This window comes from Heloderma suspectum, chromosome 7 (assembly GCF_057233095.1).
Source record: "Heloderma suspectum isolate Gila_16-S chromosome 7, 16-S_ref, whole genome shotgun sequence".
NCBI lineage: Eukaryota > Metazoa > Chordata > Lepidosauria > Squamata > Helodermatidae > Heloderma > Heloderma suspectum.
The window spans coordinates 113,588,217-113,609,489 of record NC_139464.1 but is presented as its reverse complement, the minus strand read 5'-3'; the positions used below and the strand labels follow the sequence as shown (position 1 = coordinate 113,609,489).

Genomic DNA, 21,273 nt, shown 5'->3' with positions numbered 1-21,273 from the left:
GAATGCTGAGACTTGTAGTCCTAAACACCTGGAGGGCACCAGGTTGGAGAAGGCTGGACTGGAGTGTGCCTGAGTTTATTGCATCAGACAGCATGAACAGATGTAACTTAAACTTGCATGGTGCTCAGGCTCATTCACAAAGCATGAGTGCACTCCACAGGACTTTGCAGTGGGGTCTGAGGCATGTTGGTTGCTGTGTGAGTGAGGATGGGGAGGAGTACAGGCAGTTCCATACACCAGGGGGGACAAAAAAACTATGATGTTTTAAAAATTAAAATAAAAAATGATTTTTTAAAAATTTAAATCGGATTTTAAAAAATTAATCAGTTTTTAAAAATGCTTTTCTACTGAATAATGTTTAGCATTTCTGTTAATTATAGTTTATGCCAGCATTCGAGAGGGAGTGTGCTGATAGTTGAAATATCCTGTTCCTTTAAAGAGTCTAAGCCAAATCAGACCGTATATATGCCCTTATTGGGCTGGACCCAGATTTAGTCATACATTTAAATAAATGGGCCATAAATTAATCCTGGCTAACTGATGTCCCATTGATTTCAATGGGTCTACTCTAAGTATGACTAAATCTGGATCCAACCCATTCACTACAGTTGTGAAAACTGATAATCAACAGTGTTCTGGCAAAACAGTAAGATTTAGATTTTACATTTTTTGGTAGTTAAAACCCCCCATCTCAATCAAAGTAGATCCAGTCTTAATAAATAACATTTTCTTTTGGTTTCTTGAGTGATCTGACTTGACTGTTCATGTGGTCAGTATCAGAGTTTAGTCTAAACTTTTGGCAGTGCCAGAAATCACCTTTCATTTTCACAGATTTGCAGCATTCCTTGTGAAAATATTTGCTTGTTTATTTACATGGTTGTCAGTGACAACACTATGAGGGCAGATGTGATTGGCTATGTGGCACTGTGACATCATCCCATTCATTGACCTGGTTCGCACGATAGGACAACCCACATGGGTTCTCTCCCATGGTGGCTTGTCGTGATATCCAAACCTGGCATGGTTTCCACAGGGTGGCTTATTTTTCACGAACAAGCCACCCTGAGAACACATGGCTTGTTGGCTTGTTTTCAAATAGGCTTGTGTGAAAGGGCTACAGAAGCACTCGGCAAGAGCAGCAAAAAACCTGATCGCTCCTCATAATGCCCTCTGCCCCTCGTCCTCCAGCTCCCTCCTGCACCAGCTTGGGGCTCCATTTCATACTGACTGGCTTTACCCCTTGTGAGCCAAGTTAGTACAGCTCTGTGTGTATATGTGATTGACTTACCTCTGGGTAAGCATGCACACTTGGAATTTGGGACATGGCAATTTGGGGGGGGGGTCTTTAAGCTTGCTCCCCTCCTGTTTTCACCACAGGGAATGGTTAAAAAAAACCAAAAGTCTAATTTGTTTTCTTTTTTTAACCATTCCCCGCGGGGGGGGGGGGGTCGGCATGAAAACAGGAGCAGGGAAAGCTGAACACACCCACCCTAAATCTCCATGTCGCGAATTGGGGTGTGTGTGCATGCATACCCAGATGTAAGTCAATCATGCATACACGCAAAGCTGTGCAAGGAAGAGGAACAGGCTGCAAGGAGCAGCCAAGGAGGCTCTTTTTTAATTGTTAAAGACAGAAAATAAATAAAACCCTCAGCCACCTCATCCTAAAAAATAAGGTAATTCCCCACCCCTCCACTCTGAAGATATGGCATATGTATGATGACACAGGTGCTTCGCACAGTAAGAAAATGTGGCAGGGGAGAGACTCTCCCCACAGCAGGAGTCTAAAGGAGTTGCGTAGGAAAGGCCCCTGCGACAGGTGCAGGGAGTGGGTGGGAGGAGTAAGTTGGAAACAAGCCATGACAAGCCTCGGAGAGGCTGCTCAGCTGTGGGTTAACGATCGAATAACCAACCCATGGTGGCTTGTTCTTAGGGTGGCTTATCGTGACGTATGAACCCAGCCAAATGCGGGGTGCAATTGTACAACACTAGCAGCTGGGGAAATGACGCTAAACAGGATAAAAGAAGGTGATTTATTTGCACAAAGTGGGGACGGGGAGATTTGTGTCACAGCATTCCCTACTGTTTAACCCAAAATAAAAACTGGAGAATATTTGGTCAACATAGCCTTTTTATGTATCCAGTCCACTTGAAATATTTAGCAATTATGTAGACAGGAGCTGCTGTCAGAAAAGAAAAAGCCACCCAGATGTGATGCTTTCAATGTGCATTCGAATAGACTGTGGCAGCTATACAAAACTGCCATGGCAAGCAAAGAGACATCAGAATCAGCACAAAATCCAGCAGTCAAAAATCTTCATGGCAGCATTTTCAATTGGGTTTCCTAAATCTGCAAACCAAACAACGATTTCATCCTATAGCATCAGCATATGTTAGCCCTTTAAAACGTAACTGAGCGAGAACATCTTTTCATGTCTTGCCATGTTTGTCATCCTCTAGTGAAACTCTGTTTTGAAATAAAAGAGAAACAGATGCACAATAAAGATCTGTGCACCTGTCCCCACAGTAACTATTTAGCATCAATAGGCCTTCTTTTTTGGACCTTTCCAGATGTTTAAAATAAAGCCTGATTTCCCCCACTAGTCCTGCTACTCCTGATCAGGCACCTGTAACTTGATATCCCATTCAGATTATATATTGGGTGGCAGCCACACTGCTGCCAGCAATTCTTTGTGTGTGTTTTTTCTTTTATTTCTTTTACAAACCAGACCAGGTATATGTATTTCTATCTAACATCCGTATTCCATGTTACTAGTCATGATGGTTCTGGAAGCAACCCACTTTTTTTTTTTTTTTTACAAAACCCAACGTACAGTTTTAAAAATACAATAAAAACACAACAATGTAAAACCACCAGAAATCAGAAACAGAAAAAGAACAACATTAAACATAAGTTGCCTCTCAGTGACCCAGATTTACTTCCCTGAATACAAAGGTTTCACCTTCTAAATAAGTTTTGGAGGGAGCAATCCTACAGCCACTAGACACCGTCTAGAGGGCCATAGGATTTTTTAGGGATGTATGAAAGTCACTTACCTTTTCGCAGGGGTGATTCACGGTGAGGATGAGGCACTTCGCTTCTCCCCCCAAAGTTCAGGTGAGGGGGGGGAGACGCCCCACCTCACCTGGCCGAAATTCAGGCCGGGGAGAAGCGCCCCGTCTCCCCAGCCGCAAAAGAAAAAGTAAAAAAAACAAAAACAAAAAAAACCCCGTGATAGGCTACGTGACGATTTATGTAGCCTATCACGGCTAGATTTCCAAAGTCAGCCGTGATAGGCTACGTAAATCGTCACGTAGCCTATCACGGGTGTGTGTGTTTTCTTTTTAACTTACTTTTTTATTTTGTAATGGCGGCAGCGGCAGCCAGTTGGGAGACCCGCCCCCGCCGAAACGCCGCCGGGACCCGCCGCCGAGAGGGACATTTGCTGAAGGTAAGTCCCATCCGGGGGGGCGGGGGGCCGGCGGAGAATTTCCCCAACACTTTCGGGGGGCCGAATGCCTCGGTGCTCAGCCTCCCGAAGTTTCGGGGAGAAATTCTCCGCCATCCCTAGGATTTTTCGGTTTCTGGGAACCAAGGTCAGAGAGCCAGAGCTCTGATTTTGGTTCCCAGAAACCATGCACCTCGCACCCTGCCCATCGTAGCTGTCGTGGTTCTCGCTGTGCTGGCTGCGTTTCCACGCTTGGAAATGGAGTGCGGAGATGGGGAAAAGGGAGTGGTCCCAGGGGCAGGGAGGGGAGGAGACTGCAGAAGCCTCATTACGCTGCTTCCTATGCACTGTGCAGCCTCTCCCTCCTTTTCTGAAGCTTGCCTCCATGCTCTGGCTGCCCTGAATTAGATATTTGTCAGCCTCGGAGTTCGAAGGCTGATGACTATCTCCATAGGATTGCGCCCTAAGGGTGCTATCCTATGCACGTTTAGACAGGAAAAAGGTCTTACAGCTCCCAGTATCCCTCAGCTGGGGCTTTTTTCTGTCTAAACAAGCATAGGATTGTGCCCTGAAAGTCTGGAATGAACTGGCCAGGAGGGCTTCCATAGATAGGAAGCTCCAAAGGAAGGGCACCACACTGGAAAAGCCCTGGGATCTTGTAACCAACCACAGAACCTCTAGCTGTGGAGACATGAGCAGGTCATATGGTAGTTTACTGTGAATAGTTTGGGTAGCTACTGGGCAGAGTCTCATCCATGTCATCACTTAGAGAGCCTGTTCCCTCCCTGCCACTCCCTTTTTTCCCCTCTAAAACCGCAGTACCGCAATAGCAACAGGAGTAAATGCACAGAACCTTGTTTTCATTTAACTTGGGATGGTGGAACCATCGGGTGGAGTAGTTTCTTCTTGGGGGGCTTTGCCTTGCCTCCGTAGTTGTGTTTGTGCCTTTCAAAGTACTTTAGAAGGTGAACCTAAAATGCGATTTCGCTTAGCAGGAATTGCAATCATAGGGGGTATATGTATTACTACACAAATGCACTATTTCACTATAGTGCTACAGTGCTATAGGGGGTATATGTATTGCTGCAGAAATGCACTATTTCACTATAACGCTATAGGGATATATTTTAAATGTGCAGTTGCTGTATCGCCAGTAACTACTTCAGGAACTGTGATCGGCCAAGTATATGTATTCCTCAAGGTGCTTTTACCAGTGTAAGCCTTAGCCCCTGACAGAGTAATGACTTTAAATGTCCAAGATCAATAGAGTTTACAGTTTACAGTCCACAGGCAGCTGTGGTTGGTGAACTTGGAGTGCTTACTTCGGGTTCACAATGTAGTGCTAATACGCTATTTCGATGTTGCGCTTTTACATTTTACTTTTTTAAAAAAAGGTAGAGGTTGCCCAGTGGAGCACACTATACTTTGTGGGGATGGCCACCAGGATTTAGTGGTAGGCAAGGTTAAGTAAATACCATGAGGTAGCTCAGGATTCCTGAATGGCTAGCCACGAAATCGCAGAAACATTGGAGAAACACAGGCTGGGAAAACATTGGAGAAACACCCCTTGTCCAGGGTCAGTGAGGTCACGGCCAGGTGAAAGACACACCCCTGGGCAGGGCTATTACGCTGGAGTAAATGCGGAGGTTTGGTGCACGCTGCAACAGAAGTGCAGACAAGCCAAATTAAGGAAAACAATCAGACTAAAAGTAGTCTCGGAAAAAACGTTTTTCGGCGCAAAACTCTGGGGTGGGTGCGGGATGGCCATGATGTCATGTGCTCTGAACGACCTCCAAATGCAACAAACTCTCAGTAAACCCCCCCTGGGGATAACCCCCTGGTTGATAACCAGGTTCCAACCCACACATTAGTTCAGGAAAGGTAGATCATGTCAGTTTGTACTGGAATTCATAAAGAGCCCTACCTGAGGATCAAGTAGCAAAGCAGGTTCCAAGAATACCCCAAAGATGTAGACCTGCACTTTCAGGGAACTGTGATCCAATCTAAAGCGGGCTTACTGACTATTTTTATGTCAACAACATCCACATCTTATCTGAATTAAGCTTCGGGTGATAAGTTCTTCAGCGGTAGTTTTCACAGTAGGAAAGGATGCAGCCAAAAGGGGCACTGTAAATCTGTCTAAGTAAAGAATCTTGAAACTGTAGTCCATCAAAATGGAAGCTCCAAAATGAGCTGAGTTCAAAAAAAGTTTGAAAAAGGATGCACAAGTGGACTTATTCAGAAACAAACAAAAGCAGGGAGTTTTGAGCCACAGATTGTCAGAGGAATCATGTATATCTAGAAGCTACAGTCTTGGAGATGATATATATGAATAACCTTGAGCATCTAGCAAAAGGATTATATGAATGCTACGCATTATTGTCAATATGTGGAAGTGAAATGTTGGTCAGATACTCATAAGTGTTCCTAAAGCTTGTTCATTCACATGAGGTTTCAAACACTGGGTGTGGTTGCATTGAAGGCTGTTTCTGAAGCTGCCCCAGGTTTTGAGGTGGAGTGCCTGTCAGTTCAGGAGACAGCTTCTGGGAAGAAGAATTTAGAAGCCTTTCTATACCTCTGGACCTTACCATGAGTCCTTTGGAGTCACGGTAAATATATACTCATTGAGTACAAGGAATACCAACAAGCGGTGAGGTTAGGTTTTGGCTCATACTTACGTAGTAGTCAACAAACACATTTGGAATACGTTAGTAATGTTCACCCACTGACAAATTTGCCAGGATCCCCCTTTCTTTGTCTTTTTCTTTTCTTTGTAGTTTGAGGTTTAGCTCACTTTTGAGCTTTCTACTTTTAAAAAAGTAGTATTTCAACCAAGCAATCATTTGTGGCTGAGGTTCTTTCTTTGCTCCTGCTCTCTAATTGCAATGTAATGCCTTAGAGCCCGTGTAGACAGGAAAGGTTTTCTTAACACTGTCACCCACTCACAAATGTTTACTTTAGCCACACCAACTACAAGGTGATAATATCAGTAGCAATCTTCACTTGGTGAAAGAAAGGGAGGGCATGCGTGTGTGCGTGTATGTGTGTGTGTGTGAGAGAGAGAGAGAGAGAGAGAGATGATTAAGGTAGGAAAAGGTTAATTAGGGCTCTGACTTGATATATGTGGTATAAACAGAAGAAATGAAATTAGGAATTTCAGTAAATTATTTTGCCACTGACTCCTTAAGTATTTTTATTGTTTAGCATTTACTGTATAGCATATACATTAATCACTTTATATGTAAGACTTCTCCTGGAGCATTTTGCTGCCATATAATGTTAATATCGGTTTTTTTCTCCTCCTTAATTGTTATAGTAAACCATACGTGTAAACAGTGTTGGCTAAACTGCAAATAAATCGGGGTTTGGCTACTTGTGGTTCAGAATAATCAGAACAAAGTGGATTTATCTGAAGGTTGCAGGAACTAGTCGCTCTAGGAAATTGTTTGAAGGAAGGGGTAGAAATCCCCATAATAAACAACTAAATTAGTCTTATGTGAATGTGCTTCAGCTCATGGCCATCGAACAAGTAGTTGCAACTTGGACTGGAACACAGTGCTTCAACTGGCTCTCTCTGGGGCCTTTCCAGGCCCAGGCTTGTGATTCGGAAAAGGAGACAAGCACATTGATCAACATGTCTAAATATAAAACTTCCACTGTCCAGTATAGCCAACCTATACTGGACCATGGAAGTAGCGATCAGTGGAGCTGCTTAGTTGAGGAAGCAATAGGCGCCTGGGGGGATGTGATAAAAGTCCCAACACCTGATTAAAGTTACACTTAGTTGTATCTTTTCAGTTATAGGCACTTCCTTCTTTTGAGTTGTTAGAAAGTTTGTCCCTAGAAGGTCCCTGGAGGAGAAAGGGAGAAGGGGGCAAAAGAGGGAGAGGAGAAGAAAGAAAGCTGGAATGGAAGGACAATCTGGTAAAAAATAATTTAAAAAGGAGTTTGGAAATAAAGTGAAGCACTGTTTGCATTCACACTCTGCTTCTGGGTCCTCCTTGCTGAGAAGAAAATATAGAATACTTGGCATCTAATTTCTCAAAGAATACTCCTTACTCTAAAGGTAACTTCAGCAGTAAAGTCTTCCATGTTGCTAGGTATGGATGTAGCAAAGTGAACAGAAGTAGCCCCCCCCCCCCATGCATTGGTAGCACAGACTGTGTAGAAGAGAAGGGCTTTATTCTGAAGTTACCATTAAGTATGTATCAACTACTGCTGTGCGAGAGCCTAGGCACAAATTGACCTTGATTTCAAGGTAAGCTGGTCAAAACATGAGGAAAACCGGTATAAATTTGGAGCACTTTAGAACAGGTGGAGTTATGGATTCATTTATTATTTATTGAAGTTGCTCATTGGCTGTACTAGAAAGATAGTAAAGATAATGCTGTTTGCTGCTGTTGTTTTTAAAGACCTCAGCTTCCAAAATCTGAGCAATTCTTGAAAGAAGCTCAAACTGTCACCTTAAAATAAATCTTATGTTCCCCTTCCTCCTTGCCAAAATGCTAAGTTTCTCTGTAAACGTATCTTCAAGAGCCAGACGTATGGAAGAATGCGCAGCTCTGCATTAAATGAGCTTAGGCCTCTTGCTTCTCAAAGTACAGATATCAGCTAGAAAAAACAAACACCTTCCAGACCACACCATAAGAACAGTCTGCAGCATCTGGGTGGGTGGTAGAGAGTCTGTTCTGGTGAAAGCGCAAGCCTAATAACTTTAAAGAGACAGCCTTAGGCATTTATTTTAAAGCTAAGCTCAGGCTTAACTACTGTGCCAAGTCCGGGCTTCTTGTGAATAGTCAGGACTATGGAATGTAGGCAAAGGGACAGCACACTCCTTTAATTAAAGGAATTAGGTCTGTTTATTGTTGTTGATTCAATTAAATAATCCCTTTTTTCTTGCAGTGTGCCAAGTAGCCACTCCCAAGAGATTTGCACCCTGAAAATTCCACAATCCAGATGTATCAGTACTGGACCATGCAGGGCTTCACAAATCTGGACATCTCCTGCCAAAAATGACCTTCCTGTGTGGCGAATGATTCTCACCAGGCCAGCCTATAATGTTTAGAAGAGGCTTAATAAACCAGTGTGTGCTGCATGCCTAGGACTGAAAATGGCGCAGGCGTGGAGGAGGTTCTCAAGCTCCTGACAGAACACCATACATAGCTGATAGTCTGTTCAGCTCGGGGAGTTACAAGTTGAGCAGGCCTGGATTAGAAACATTTACCTCATGGGACTTGGTCATCACGTTGTGATTCTCCACATTCCCAGGCCACATTTTTTGGCTGCCGCTGGAAGGAATGCAGAGGAGACTCAGAACTGGATGTGTGGTTGAGCCTCACATGCGAAATGCTTCTAACAGCCCCATCCAACACAGAATGTGACTGGCTACCTTCACTGATTGTGGTGGGCTTAGGTACACCTACTTCTGTATAGGATTGGGATGTTGAGGTAAAGTGCATGCTGGGGATTTTATACCACCTAGAAGCCATTTTTGGTGGCATACTTGTGTGACAAGATTGTATACTGGGGTATTCACTGCAAAGCATAGGGGCACTGCGGCTCCCTGTCATCTCAAGTGCAGCTCTCTGCACTTGAGATGACAGTCTCATTCTACTCTCATCTACTCTCATTCACGCACACACGCGCATGCACACCCTCCCTCCCTCACTTTCTGCAGGTGCTCTCTAGCTTTGCTTGTTTTAACTGCAGGCCAGCTGCTATGATCTGGGCTACCATATTATTAGAATCATAGAATAGTAGGGTTGGAAGGGGCCTACAAGGCCATCGAGTCCAACCCCCTGCTCCATGCAGGAATTTTTATTATTATTAATAATAATAATAATAATTTCATTTCTGTACCGCCCAATAGCCGAGGCGCTCTGGGCAGTTCACAACAATTCACAAAGAGTACAAACAACAATGTAATATAACATTACAAAATACAACATTATGATAAAAAGTAGTCTAAAAAAATTAACTTACAAAACTTAAGCAGTTTGAACAGCTAAAAACAATTTTAATAATAGACCTGTTCAAGACAGCTGACAAATGCCCCATCATATGCCATTAAATGGCTGGGAGTAGAGGGCAGTCTTAACTTGGTGCCGAAAAGATGACAGTGTCAACACCAGATGGGCCTCAGTGGGGTGTTCTTTCCATAATCAGGGGCCACCACCGAGAAGGCCCTCTCTCTTGTTGCCACCTTCTGAGCTCCCTCGGTGGTGGCACTCAGAGGAAGGCCTCAGATGTTGGTTGTAGTGTCCAGGTAAGTTCAGGTCAGAGAGGTGTTCCGTCTGGTATTGTGGTCCTGAGCCCCAGGCTTCAGGGATGGGGTGTCAGGAAACCTTCCATTTGTCAGTAGTCAGGCTGCTGGTGAGGGACAGGAAGGGGAGAGGAGAATGCAGGCCAATGAGACAATTAGCTGGGGAGGGGGAGGAGCCCAAGAGGCAAAGAGCAGTCCAATTGGCTAGCTGCAGTGATGTGCTGCGCAGGTGCTGGGGGTGGAGGGGAAATGGAATGCATGTAAGACAGAGAGTGAGAGTGCCGTGTGAGCCTGCGCTGGGAGACTTTGCAGCACTGAGCAGAGCAGCGCATTCTCAGTGACGAGAAAAAGATCCATCCCGGTCCAAGGATCAAGAATTAACCTGTCAGAATTTGCCTGCTTAGTGACTTGGTAACTGACTGAGGCCTTGGTCTGATGATGGGGGGCGGGGAGGCCTGGTGCACTGTGTTACTGCTTGACTGGGGGGCAGTAGGGGAGAGAAGGGAGGCCTCCCCAGAACTCAGGAAACTCCCATAAGTGGACTCGTTATGGTTTCTAGAGCCAAAGTGGCTCTTGCTTGAGAAACAGTTAAGGTCACAACGTTTAGCCTCTCTAACCCCCCCCAGGGTATTAGTTTTGCAACTTCCACTAGAGCTGTATCTACAGTACCACGAACAGCCAGCTAATTCATTTCCCTAGATTCCTTGGGCAAGAACAAACTGGGCATGGGAATACTTGGCCCAATCACAGATCTCCCAGGCAATGTGCAGCTTGGCCCTTCGATAACACAACCTGTTTTCTTTCTGGAAGATGACCTTCTGAAAGAAGGTAGAGGGTTGGGAAGGTGTTGAAATATAGAGTTATAAATAATGGAAATTGCCTCTTCCTTTCAAACAAACATAAGGTAAGAATTAAGCAAGGACAAAAGGCAAGAGGATGGTCTGGTTCTTTTAAAAAAATACTTTCATGTATTTTAAAAAGCTGTGTGTGATGCAAAACAGCTCAGCAGTCATTATATGGCATGGCAGTCAAAGTATTCAAAGGGGGAAGGTCTCAGATTAATCTTAAAAAAAAAATGGGAACAAGACCTTTCAGGACAGACATTCTCAAACTGCAGTGTTCGTATATACTACTAATGCTAGAAACTACACTGATATACTTAATATGCCAGCATTTAGTAATGAATGAATGCATGCATTAATGCTGTTAAGCCCACAGAAGTACACTAGCTGTCAATGTGCGTGTAATATTTCTGAAGCTGAAAACTCCCAAGCTGGGGCGCCAGTATCATGGCTATTGTACTGAATATGCACACACCTGGGGCCAGTCCATACAGCCATTTTGCAGTGGGGAAGTTTGTGTCAATGGGATGTGATTTGCACGGTAGTGTGATTGCTCCACCACAGACACTGGTGCCAATTTTACTATGCTGTTGCAAAGCTTTGGAAAGTGAGCTGACCAGTACCAAGGAAAAATGTGGGACTTTCTGCTGTGAAGCTTTGTTGGATACGTTTATTTTGTTTATTTGTTTACTTGCAAAACTAATTTATAGCCCAAACCTTTGACATAAATTTATGTTCCTGTAGCAGCGAATAAGGTAGTGAGAAGTAAAAAGTGCTGATGCTACTACTAGTAGTACTGCTACTATTACTAACAATAAGAAGAATGCTAACGGACTAATGCAATGAGTTAAAAAAGCAGTAGTCCATTAAAATAGACAGTAAAATCAAACTGGTCTAAGTTAAGCATGCTAATATTTGCAGTTCCTAAAAGCCTGGGAAAACAGAGATGCTTTGGCCTGGTACCTAAATGATAGTAATGAGGGCTGAAGGCAGGCCTCTCTGGGGAGGGCATTCAAAGGTGAGGAGCCACTACTGGAAATGCCCCCTCAGCCTTGCTATCTGAGTTGCTGTCTCTCACCCCAGCTTACTTCAGAAGGTTGTTGTGGTGCTATTCTGACCAATTGGGAGGACTGGGAGGGATGGAAATGTACTGGTTGCTAGTTGCTTTCTGGGCTCAGTTCAAGGTGTTGGTTTTAACCTTCAAAGCCTACATGACCGGACCTGGCTATCAAAGGCAGAAGGTAGATCTCCAGATTTTCAGACTTCAACTCCCAGAAGCCCCTGCCAGCATGGCTAATGGTCAGGAATGCTGGGAGTTGAAGTTTAAAATATCTGGAGATCTACTTTCTGCTCAGCCCTGATCTAAGGGACTGTCTGTCTCATTAGGAACCTGTCCGGTTATTAAGATCTGCAAGAGAAGCCCTTTTGAGGGCATCATTTCCCACAGGGGCCGGTTTGTCAGGCACCCATGAAAGGGCTTTCTGCTCTGTTGCTCCCAAACTGGAAAGCGCTCCCCCAGAACCTTGGCTTGGCTCCCTCTCTCCTGGCTTTTAGAAAGGGCATGAAGACACATTATTTTAATTTAACTTTTTAAATTATGTAGTTTTAATGTTTGAATGTTTTACTGTTTTTAATGTTCTCATTTTTATAATTTTGAGATTGTGTTGTTTTACATTGTCTGGGTTCACACAACACTATAATCCACACTCAGTGGTTGAGTGTGGGCTGCTGTTGAAGCATGGGTTGTTTGTTGAACTGTGGGTTCACGTCTTTTCTGAATATAGGACATTTTCCACAGGGTGGCTTGTTAACCATGCAGTGTGGCTTATTTTTATCAAACAAGCCACCTTGAGAACTCATGGTTTGTTGTTGGGTTGTTCAGGGTCGTTAACAAGCTACCCTGTGGAAAATGTCCTAGGTCCATCTAACCCACGGTTCAAGAAGAACCCACACTCGTGTGGTTTAGCATGTTGTGTGAACCCAGCCACTGTCGTGCACTGCCTTGATGGCTTTTTAGTAAATAAGGCGATACACAAAGGTTAATAATAAATAAATAATGAATGAAATTTGTTTCTCCACTTCCATCTTCCCACCACAGAATACTTGGGGGAATTGGCCTTCAGTCAGCACCTACACACAGAGCTGGCTAACAGAAAGGTGATACCCCTTCCCTCCAGCCAAATATTGGACTCAACCACTTCCAGTGGCTTATGGGAAAGGTGGAGAGTAGCAAGAGAAAAATGTGATGTACCTGCAGAACAAGGCATGATGCAGTATCTCTCTTGCACCTCCATTCCTGGAATATAGCTTCCACATCAGACTTGGGCATTGGTAGCAGGTTTGGTGGTGAATGCCCAGGGCATGATTCCAGTGCTAGCTAAAGTCACATTTAAAATCCTGTAAATTTTAGGTGCTATTATTATTAGCCTGCAGCTAATTCCTCAAAATCCACTGCCAATGAAAATCTCTTTGCCTCAGTAAGGTGGAAGTTTGAAAAGAGATATTGTAGAAACGTGTGGAAACTTAAAAAGTGGTATTGTAGAGAGACAAAAATACATGATTATTTGATTATTAGGAAACTGCATCTTCTTTCAGCTTCACTTTAACGAGGCACACATTTGCTTTTTGCCAAAGAGTTCATTCTTTAAAGCTAGAAGTTTCTTCATTATGGAGATATCTTATTTCTAATAATTTTGCTTCCTTCTGCCAAATATTTTGTAATTAAACAGATATGGCAGTAATAAATTGCATTGTTAATAGAACTGGTTAGATGATATCTCTTTACTGGATCAACTTCTGAGGAGATTAAAATATTTGAGAGAAAGAAAGAGTATTAGATGTATGAAAGTGACCTTCAGCTCTCCTTTTTTCTACAATCATATGTTTTCTGTTTTATTTAAGAGGAAACTTTAGCTCTTATGTGCTGAATATCTCAGATATGCACATACTGCAAAACAGAGTGCCTTCTTAACATTACTTGGCTCAAACTGTTGCTCAAACTTGAGCGTAAAACCTGAGCTAAGCCAGTTTGCTCAAACAGTTCATCCAATTGTAAAATTGTTCCTGAGCTACTTCCCCTTCTGGTATTAGTAGGCAATTGTGTGGCTGAATGCAGTTCATGTATTTTAAAGCGAGACAGATTAAAAACTGCAAGCAAAAAAGTAGATGTTGGAGAGAGAGGTTCTAGACGGTTCGGAAACTGCAGCTGGTACAGAACGCGGCGGCTCGCCTGATTAAAGGCAGCCGCCGGCAAGATCACATCACTCCAGTGCTAAAGGAGTTGTACCAGTTGTTTTCCGGGCCAAATTCAAGGTGTTGGTTTTGACCTTTAAAACCCTATATGGTTCCGGCCCAGCCTATCTTAAGGAGTGCCTCCAGCAGCATCAGACAGGCCACTTAACAAGATCAGCCTCGGATGGCCTTCTCTCTGTCCCGTCAGCCAGGACAGCTAGACTGGTGGACAAGGGAGAGGGCCTTCTCTGTGGTGGCCCCCACGCTGTGGAACTCCCTCCCTAGGGAACTCTGCTGTGCCCCCTCTTTAATGAGCTTCCGTCATGCATTAAAAACATGGTTGTTCAGGCAGGCATTTGGGGTGGGTTAGAGTATTTTAGAAAATGTTTTATTGTAGAATTTTATTGTTTTAAACTGTTTTATTGTATGTTGTACATCGCCCAGAGTGGCTGGGTGACCAGCCAGATGGGCAATCAATAAATTTAATAATAAATAAATAAATTGTCCTGACATCCTCGTTTTCAGTGTGCATGGACTTTCTTTTGTGTGGGGGAGTACACACCTTAATTTCTCCTAATTACAGTTGGAAGTACATTCCACTGAAAACATGTACGTTTATAGGTACATGTATAATAGGACTGAGATGACTGTGACTCAGATCTGAGGAAGTACCACAGTTCATTACCTAACAAACATCTTTGTGACTAATGGTGTTAAACATAAGCATGTTGCTAAGTTCTTTTCTGAACTGGCAACCAAAAGTGAATGAACAGAAAAAGATAAGTGGGGGAAGGGATATTTCCCTTTATTTTGTAGCCTTGATCTTCCAATTAATTATAGGAATTAAGGCTGCAATTCTAAACACATTTACTAGGGAGTAAGCCCCATTGAATACTGTGAGACTTACTTCTGAATGAATTTTTCCAAGATGGCTGTTAGGGAGCCGCTGAATTTCCTGTGGGTGTCACAGTCTGAAGATCCTTTTTCCATGCAAAGGGCTGGAGCGATATCAATACTTAATATTTCTGTCGGGCTCTTCAAACATCCCAAGAACGTCACACACTTTATCTCAGTAATATTCACAAGAATCCTGTAAGGTAGATCAGTACTGTTGCCCCTATATTGAAGATAAAGAGGGAGCTGAGGCTGAGCTGAACATAAGGCTGCCTGGTGAGTTCATGGCTGAGGAAAGACTTACTGGGTACTTCCTGAATCACATCTCACACTTTATGACTGTGCTGTCTTGCTGCCCCTTCCAGTACTGTGTCAACCTTCTCCAACTTGGTGCCCTACAGATGTGCTGGACTTCAGCTCCCATCACCCCTTGCCTGGAGGGCACCCACCAGGTTGGGGAAGGCTAGGAATGATAGGAGCTGTAGTCTAACATACCTGGAGGTCTCAGGTTGGAGAAGGCTGTACTATGTCCCCTAAGAGCTAGCTCTGATGCAACATTTGGCATCCTCAGGATAACTTTTGGAATAATTCCTATTGGCTGCATACTCCATCTTAATTGATAGGTTCCTGTGTGCGCGGCTGCATCCTGGTATGTGAGGAGGTCATTGGTCATTTGGGGGCTGGCTGGGTAGCTTTTCGAGAAAAGATTTTTCATCCAACTGTTGGAGTTGACCTAATAGCTAAGTTGCGAATAGGAAAAGAGGGTGATGATGCTATTTTGTAATTCAGCCTTTCTGATATAGGTCTGTATGAGGGATGATCTTATTTATTTCTTTTAAAAATTTGCTCCTGCCTTTCTGGCATATAGGGGCACTACTCACATCCTGTACATAAGGCGAAAAATTGACTGTGTGCATAATCTAGAGAAAACAGTGTCTAAATGTTAGGGATATGCTGATTGTTTCCAAAGCATGGAAGGAGTCTCTACAATGTTTCCCGCAGTTCTCAAACTACCATTTTATACATTTATGCTTGCTGCTCCTCTCAGCAGCTGCTTTAGCACCTTCTTTTTTAAAAACAACAAGAATAATATTTTTACTCTTGGCAACATGATCCTAACCAATCAGGAATCATGATGTAAGTGAAATGACACCATGATGCTGGATAGCTGATCAGAATTGGCTACATGACTGTGTCATTCTGCCAATGCAGAGTGAGAGCAATATTCCCTGGCATAACTTAGAATGAGCAGACATGATTTCCACTGGAGGTAAGCCTCCCCGCTTTTCGATTGGCCCTAATAAATACGCATGGAAGAAAGCATCATAATTGAACTTCTTTCTTTTGCAGGCTAGCAAAACGTGCTGGGGAAATGTGACAGTAAACAGCATTTGCATTTTGTGCATTTGAAATGTTTAATGGGGGTGCTTTCAGCCAGCAAACTTCTCAACGAACATCTTGGCTGAAAGGGTATTGGACAGATTTACAGTCAGGGCCAGAAATATTGGAACAAGGATAACTGTTTTGGCAGTTGGCCTCTACACCACCACATTGAAGTTGAAAGGAAACACGCCCAGATGGGAGCGAAGTCAGGACTTTCAGCTGTAATTCAAGGGGTTTGACAAAAGTGGGGCACCAACCATTCAGGAAGTACAGCCAGTGGCATACACCCCCCCCCCCATTGTTGGTGGCTCATAAGTAATGGAACTAATGGCTGACAAGCAGCTGCATGGCCAGGTGTGGCCTGTTTTCTGGGTACCCCATGACCAATCAAGCAGATCAAAGGCCTGGAGGTGGTTCTGAGTGTTCCATTTGCATTTGGTAGCTGTTCACTGGATCTCCCAACATGAGGTCCAAAGAGGTGTCCATGCGAGTGAAGGAGGCCATCATTAGGCTGAGGAAACAAAATAAACCCATCAGAGAGATCGCAAAAACAGTGGGAGTGGCCAACACAACAGTTTGGAACATCTTGAAAAAGAAGGACTTAACTGGCAAGCTCAGCAACAGCAAAAGGCCTGGAAGACCACAGAAGACAACTAAAGTGGATGACTGCAGAATTCTGCTCATGGTGAAGAGGAACCCTTTCACAACATCTAGCCAGGTCAAGAACGCTCTTGAGGAGGTAGGCATGTCATTGTCAACATCTACAGTCAAGGCTTTATGAATGTAAATACAGAGGCTTCACAACAAGGTGCAAACCACTGGTAACGCTCAAGAACAGACAGGCCAGAAGCCTTTGCCAGCAAACACCTAAAAAAGCCTGCCCAGTTCTGGAATAAGATTCTTTGGACTGATGAAACCAAGAGCAATTTGTACCAGAATGATGGGAAGAGAAGAGTATGGAGAAGGAAAGGAACAGCTCATGATCCAAAGCATACCACATCATCTGTCAAACATGGTGGAGGCAGTGTTATGGCATGGGCATGTATGGCTGCCAATGGAGCCGGGTCACTGGTGTTTATTGATGACCTGACTGCTGATAAAAGCAGCAGGATGAATTCTGAAGTGTATAGGGCGATACTTTCTGCTCAGATTCAGCTGAATGCTGCCAAACTGATAGGACACCGCTTCATATTGCAGATGGAGAATGACCCAAAACATACAGCAGAAGCTACCCAAGAGTTTCTCAAGGCAAAGAAGTGGGATGTTCTTCAATGGCCAAGTCAGTCACCTGATCTCAACCCCATAGAGCATTTTTTTCACTTACTGAAGACAAGACTGAAGGCAGAAAGACCCACAAACAAGCAGCAGCTGAAGGCAGCTGCAGTAAAGGCCTGGCAAAGCATCTCGAGGGAGGAAACTCAGCATTTGGTCATTCCATGGGTTCCAGACTTCAGGCAGTCATTGACTGCAAAGGATTTTCATCTAGGTATTAAAGGTGATCCTTAAGTTTGAAATGATGTTGGTTTGTCCCATTACTTATGAGCCACCAATGATGGGTGTGTGTGTATGCCACTTCCTGAATGGGTAGTGCCCCACTTTTGTCAAACCCCTTGAATTACAGCTGGAAGTCCTGACTTCACTCCCATCTGGGTGTGTTTCCTTTCAACTTCAATGTGGCGGTGTACAGAGGCCAACTGCCAAAACAGTTATCCTCGTTCCAATATTTCTGGCCCTGACTGTATTTGCAGCTGTTGGTGCTGGTGCACATACACACACAGCTCTTTCTTTTGTGTGTGCTGCATCCAAACGTTTGCACAGATAGTTCTGTCTCGGGATCATTTAGCAGGAGGATGACCTGTAGCCAGGGATTTGCTAAGCATAGTCTGTGTGTTTCCCAGGGTGCACTGGGGACAGTTGCTTGGATTCCTCTAGCTCATGTTTGGAGTTGTAGACAAGATGAATGGGTCAGGCACTAAGCTGCCAAGATGGTTTGTGGACCAGTGCAAAACAGTTGCCCTCTTCTCTGTGTGATCCTTAGCTGAAAAATCCACTGTGTAAATATTTGGGCCAGCAGTCCATAAATGAGATTTAAAGCTTTACGTTGATGTCAGAGGTAACTAGAAAATCCTTCCTTAATGCAAACAAGCCAAGATCTGCGAGTCGCCAAGTAACTTCCTTTAAGAGGAATTTCCTTTCTGCTGGCTTGAATGAATGCTGTTTACATGTCATTGTAAGCCCCAGAGAGCAGGAGATAAAGTAGATAAGGTATCTCTAACACATAAAAACAAATATAGAAAAAAATCTGTCTAATATTGCTGAACATAGGCATATGTTTCTGCATGAATGCCCCATGGAAACTTACAGCCAAGGGCTTGCATAATGTGGAATGGATTTTCAAAATGTTCAGAGTCATCAAACGATAAAAGGTCAACACCACATACTATGTTTTTCCTCAAGAGAGAAACCGTTTGTGTCTGGTGGGGGTGGGGGTGTACATTGTCACTTGTGAAATGCAGCCTGTGTGTTTGTTTTGCCACCACTGCACGGGTGGGGAAGTTAATGTGCGAAGGACTCAACAAGAAGCTCCCAAGATCATCTCAGTGGTGCACTGGCATAGCCTGTGGTGTCATGTAGGGATTGGTTCGTGGCAGCTGGGGCCACCAAGGCAGGACCGAAGAAGGCTTCCTCACATTCAGGTCCTTGTATTGTGTGGGGGTGTATTAAGAGGCCTGAGTCCACTGCTTTGTTTAAGTGCTGCAGTCTACAGACTAGCTTTCCCCAACCTGGTGCCCTCCACGGGATGATGGGAGTTTCAGTCCAACACATCTGGAGAGCACCAGGTTGGAGAAGGCTGCTCTATAGCATGCTCTTGGCCGTTTATGACCATGAGATCAGGGCAGAACTGAAAGAACATTGCTACCTGGGGAGCCATAGTCACGTGAATCACGTCTGTGCTTGTTTTTGCTTTACCAAATAGCAGCGGCAGGGACCACATCCAGATTGGGACCACTGCATGGGGAAGGGGGCTGTAAGTCCCAATCCAGCTTTTCCCCCCACTCCCCACAGCTGCTGTTTGCTTCAGGAAGGAAGCTTCCATTAGCACCAGTGGCAGTTTCTTCCTGAGGCAAACAGCAGCTTAAAGACCCTTCTCCCCTGCCCCATGCTGTGGTCCAATCTGGATCGACTCCACCCCTGGAGCAGCTATTTAGTAAAGAAAAAAGAAGCATGCAAGGGCCAGTCATATGATTAATGTCACGTCTAAGGTCTCAGGTTCAATCTCCGGCGTCACCAGTTAAAAAACATTATCATATACCTTCTGCCTGAGCCTGTGGAAATCCGCTGCTGGTCAGAGCAGAGGAGACAATATGGGGCTAGATGGACCAATGGTCTAGCTTGGTATAAGACAGTTTCCTCTGTCCACACCTCAGTTTAAGAGTCATAATCATCTGGGATAATTTCACACAATTGTTTTCGAGGTTAAAACCATCTCCTGCTTCTCTTGCATGAGCAAAAACTATTCTGCCTTACTGGCTGTCATAATGCCATCATTTTAACAGGGGGCTTCCAAGTACGTTATATTGTACTTTGCAGGACCCCCACAGTCAAACTAGTTTAATGTCCAATAAATTGCATAATGTCATAATGATTCTCTTCACTGAGCAGTAGTTTTGCTTTCCCTTTATCTCACCATGAGAAAAGCCAAAGCATGATTCCTTGACTTGTACCTTGAGAAATTCTGAGGGGACCAGCACAAGCCATTAGTGTGGACTGGTTCTGAAAGTGTCATGTGCAGAAGCCTCTGTGTCAAAAGAGAGCAGCAGATCATCACTCTGAAATTGCAATGAAATACTCTGCCACAGGCAGTTGTGTTTCGTTGTCAGTAGAACATAGAAAGAAGCCCTGACATTCTCATGGGTTCATAAACAGGCCCCGAAGTTAGGGATTTGTTGTATTGCTGTTGATCATCCTTCCCCAACCTGGTGCCCTCCATATGAGTTGGACTACAACTCTCAACATGCTCCAGCCAGCCATGACTCTAACACATGTGGAGGGAACCAGGTTGGGAAAGGCTACTGTTGATCATCGCTTGTTAAGTAGTCTGCCTTTTTCTCTGCTGTGGCTCAGAATCAAGGAACCGTTGAAGCAAAAACGGTCATGCTATCTTGAAACTCTTATTTTGCTACAATATTCCAAAACTGGCCAAATCAAAACATCAAGGAAACAGGGGAGATGAAAAGTCATGTCTTCTTATCCAAAGTCATTCCTAAGAAACAAATAAGCAATCTCACATGATGTATCTGTTGTCAGGCTGTATCACCTCATAGTTTATCGTGGAGGGTTGTGGCGTGTGCCAGCAGCCATTGTGAATCTTCAAACTATGGTGGGTGGGTGCTGCAACTTATCACGATGTGCGAACCTGGCGAGGGTGGGTTGTTGCCGTGGTTAACAATCCACTGACAACCCATGGTCTGGTTTTAGGTTGTGGGTGGTTTGTTAACCACTTATCTAATGGGATTGCTTTGAAAATAAGGAAATCAGGTATTCATCGACCTGGGCTCCTTGGAGAAAGGTTAGGATACAAATGTGCTAAGTAACTAAACAATCACTTCTGTGAGGATCTGTTTTAGTAAACAGTGCCAAGGTGAGCTATCTGGTACAGATGTAGTCAACATTGCCTAGGTAGTCGGGATCTGGAACACTCTTTGTATTTAGGCCCCATTTAGTGGGTGTGATTCTTGGCCATGTGAAAGTCACCCATTGGACCTAGAGGTCCAGGCCCAAATGTCAGCTCCATCTTATGGGAGGGCTGCAGGCACAATGCCTTCAGTGGGCCCCTCTCCTTCTCACCATGACCGACTCGCTCTCCCTTCTCCTCTGGCCCCAATCCCCACTGTCATCCAGAGGGAAAAGCGGGCAAGTGAGCAGACAGTGATGGCTATTGCTCTTCCTCACTCTCATCCCTTGGAATAGAGAGGGTGAGCAGGTGGTGGGGTGAGGAGCAGTAGGGCCAGGAGGTTCTGGTGGTCAGCAGTGAGCCCCCTGCTGACGCCTGGGCCTGGCCGTTGCCCAGCAAGGATGACCATGCCACCCCCGTCCCCGTATGTTCACTTTTGTATCCACTTGTCTGTGGCTCTGGAAGTAGTCCAGTAAGGGATCCACCCTTAGCTCTCCTGCACTTGCCTTAGTAAAGCCCCCCCAAACAATGGGAGCC

General features: G+C 44.3%; 1 protein-coding gene across 2 annotated transcripts in view; it reads left to right on the top strand.

Moving 5' to 3' along the window:
• FRMD4A (FERM domain containing 4A) overlaps nt 1–21,273 on the top strand; it is a 300,096-nt gene that overhangs the window by 85,634 nt on the left and 193,189 nt on the right. The window lies entirely within an intron of this gene.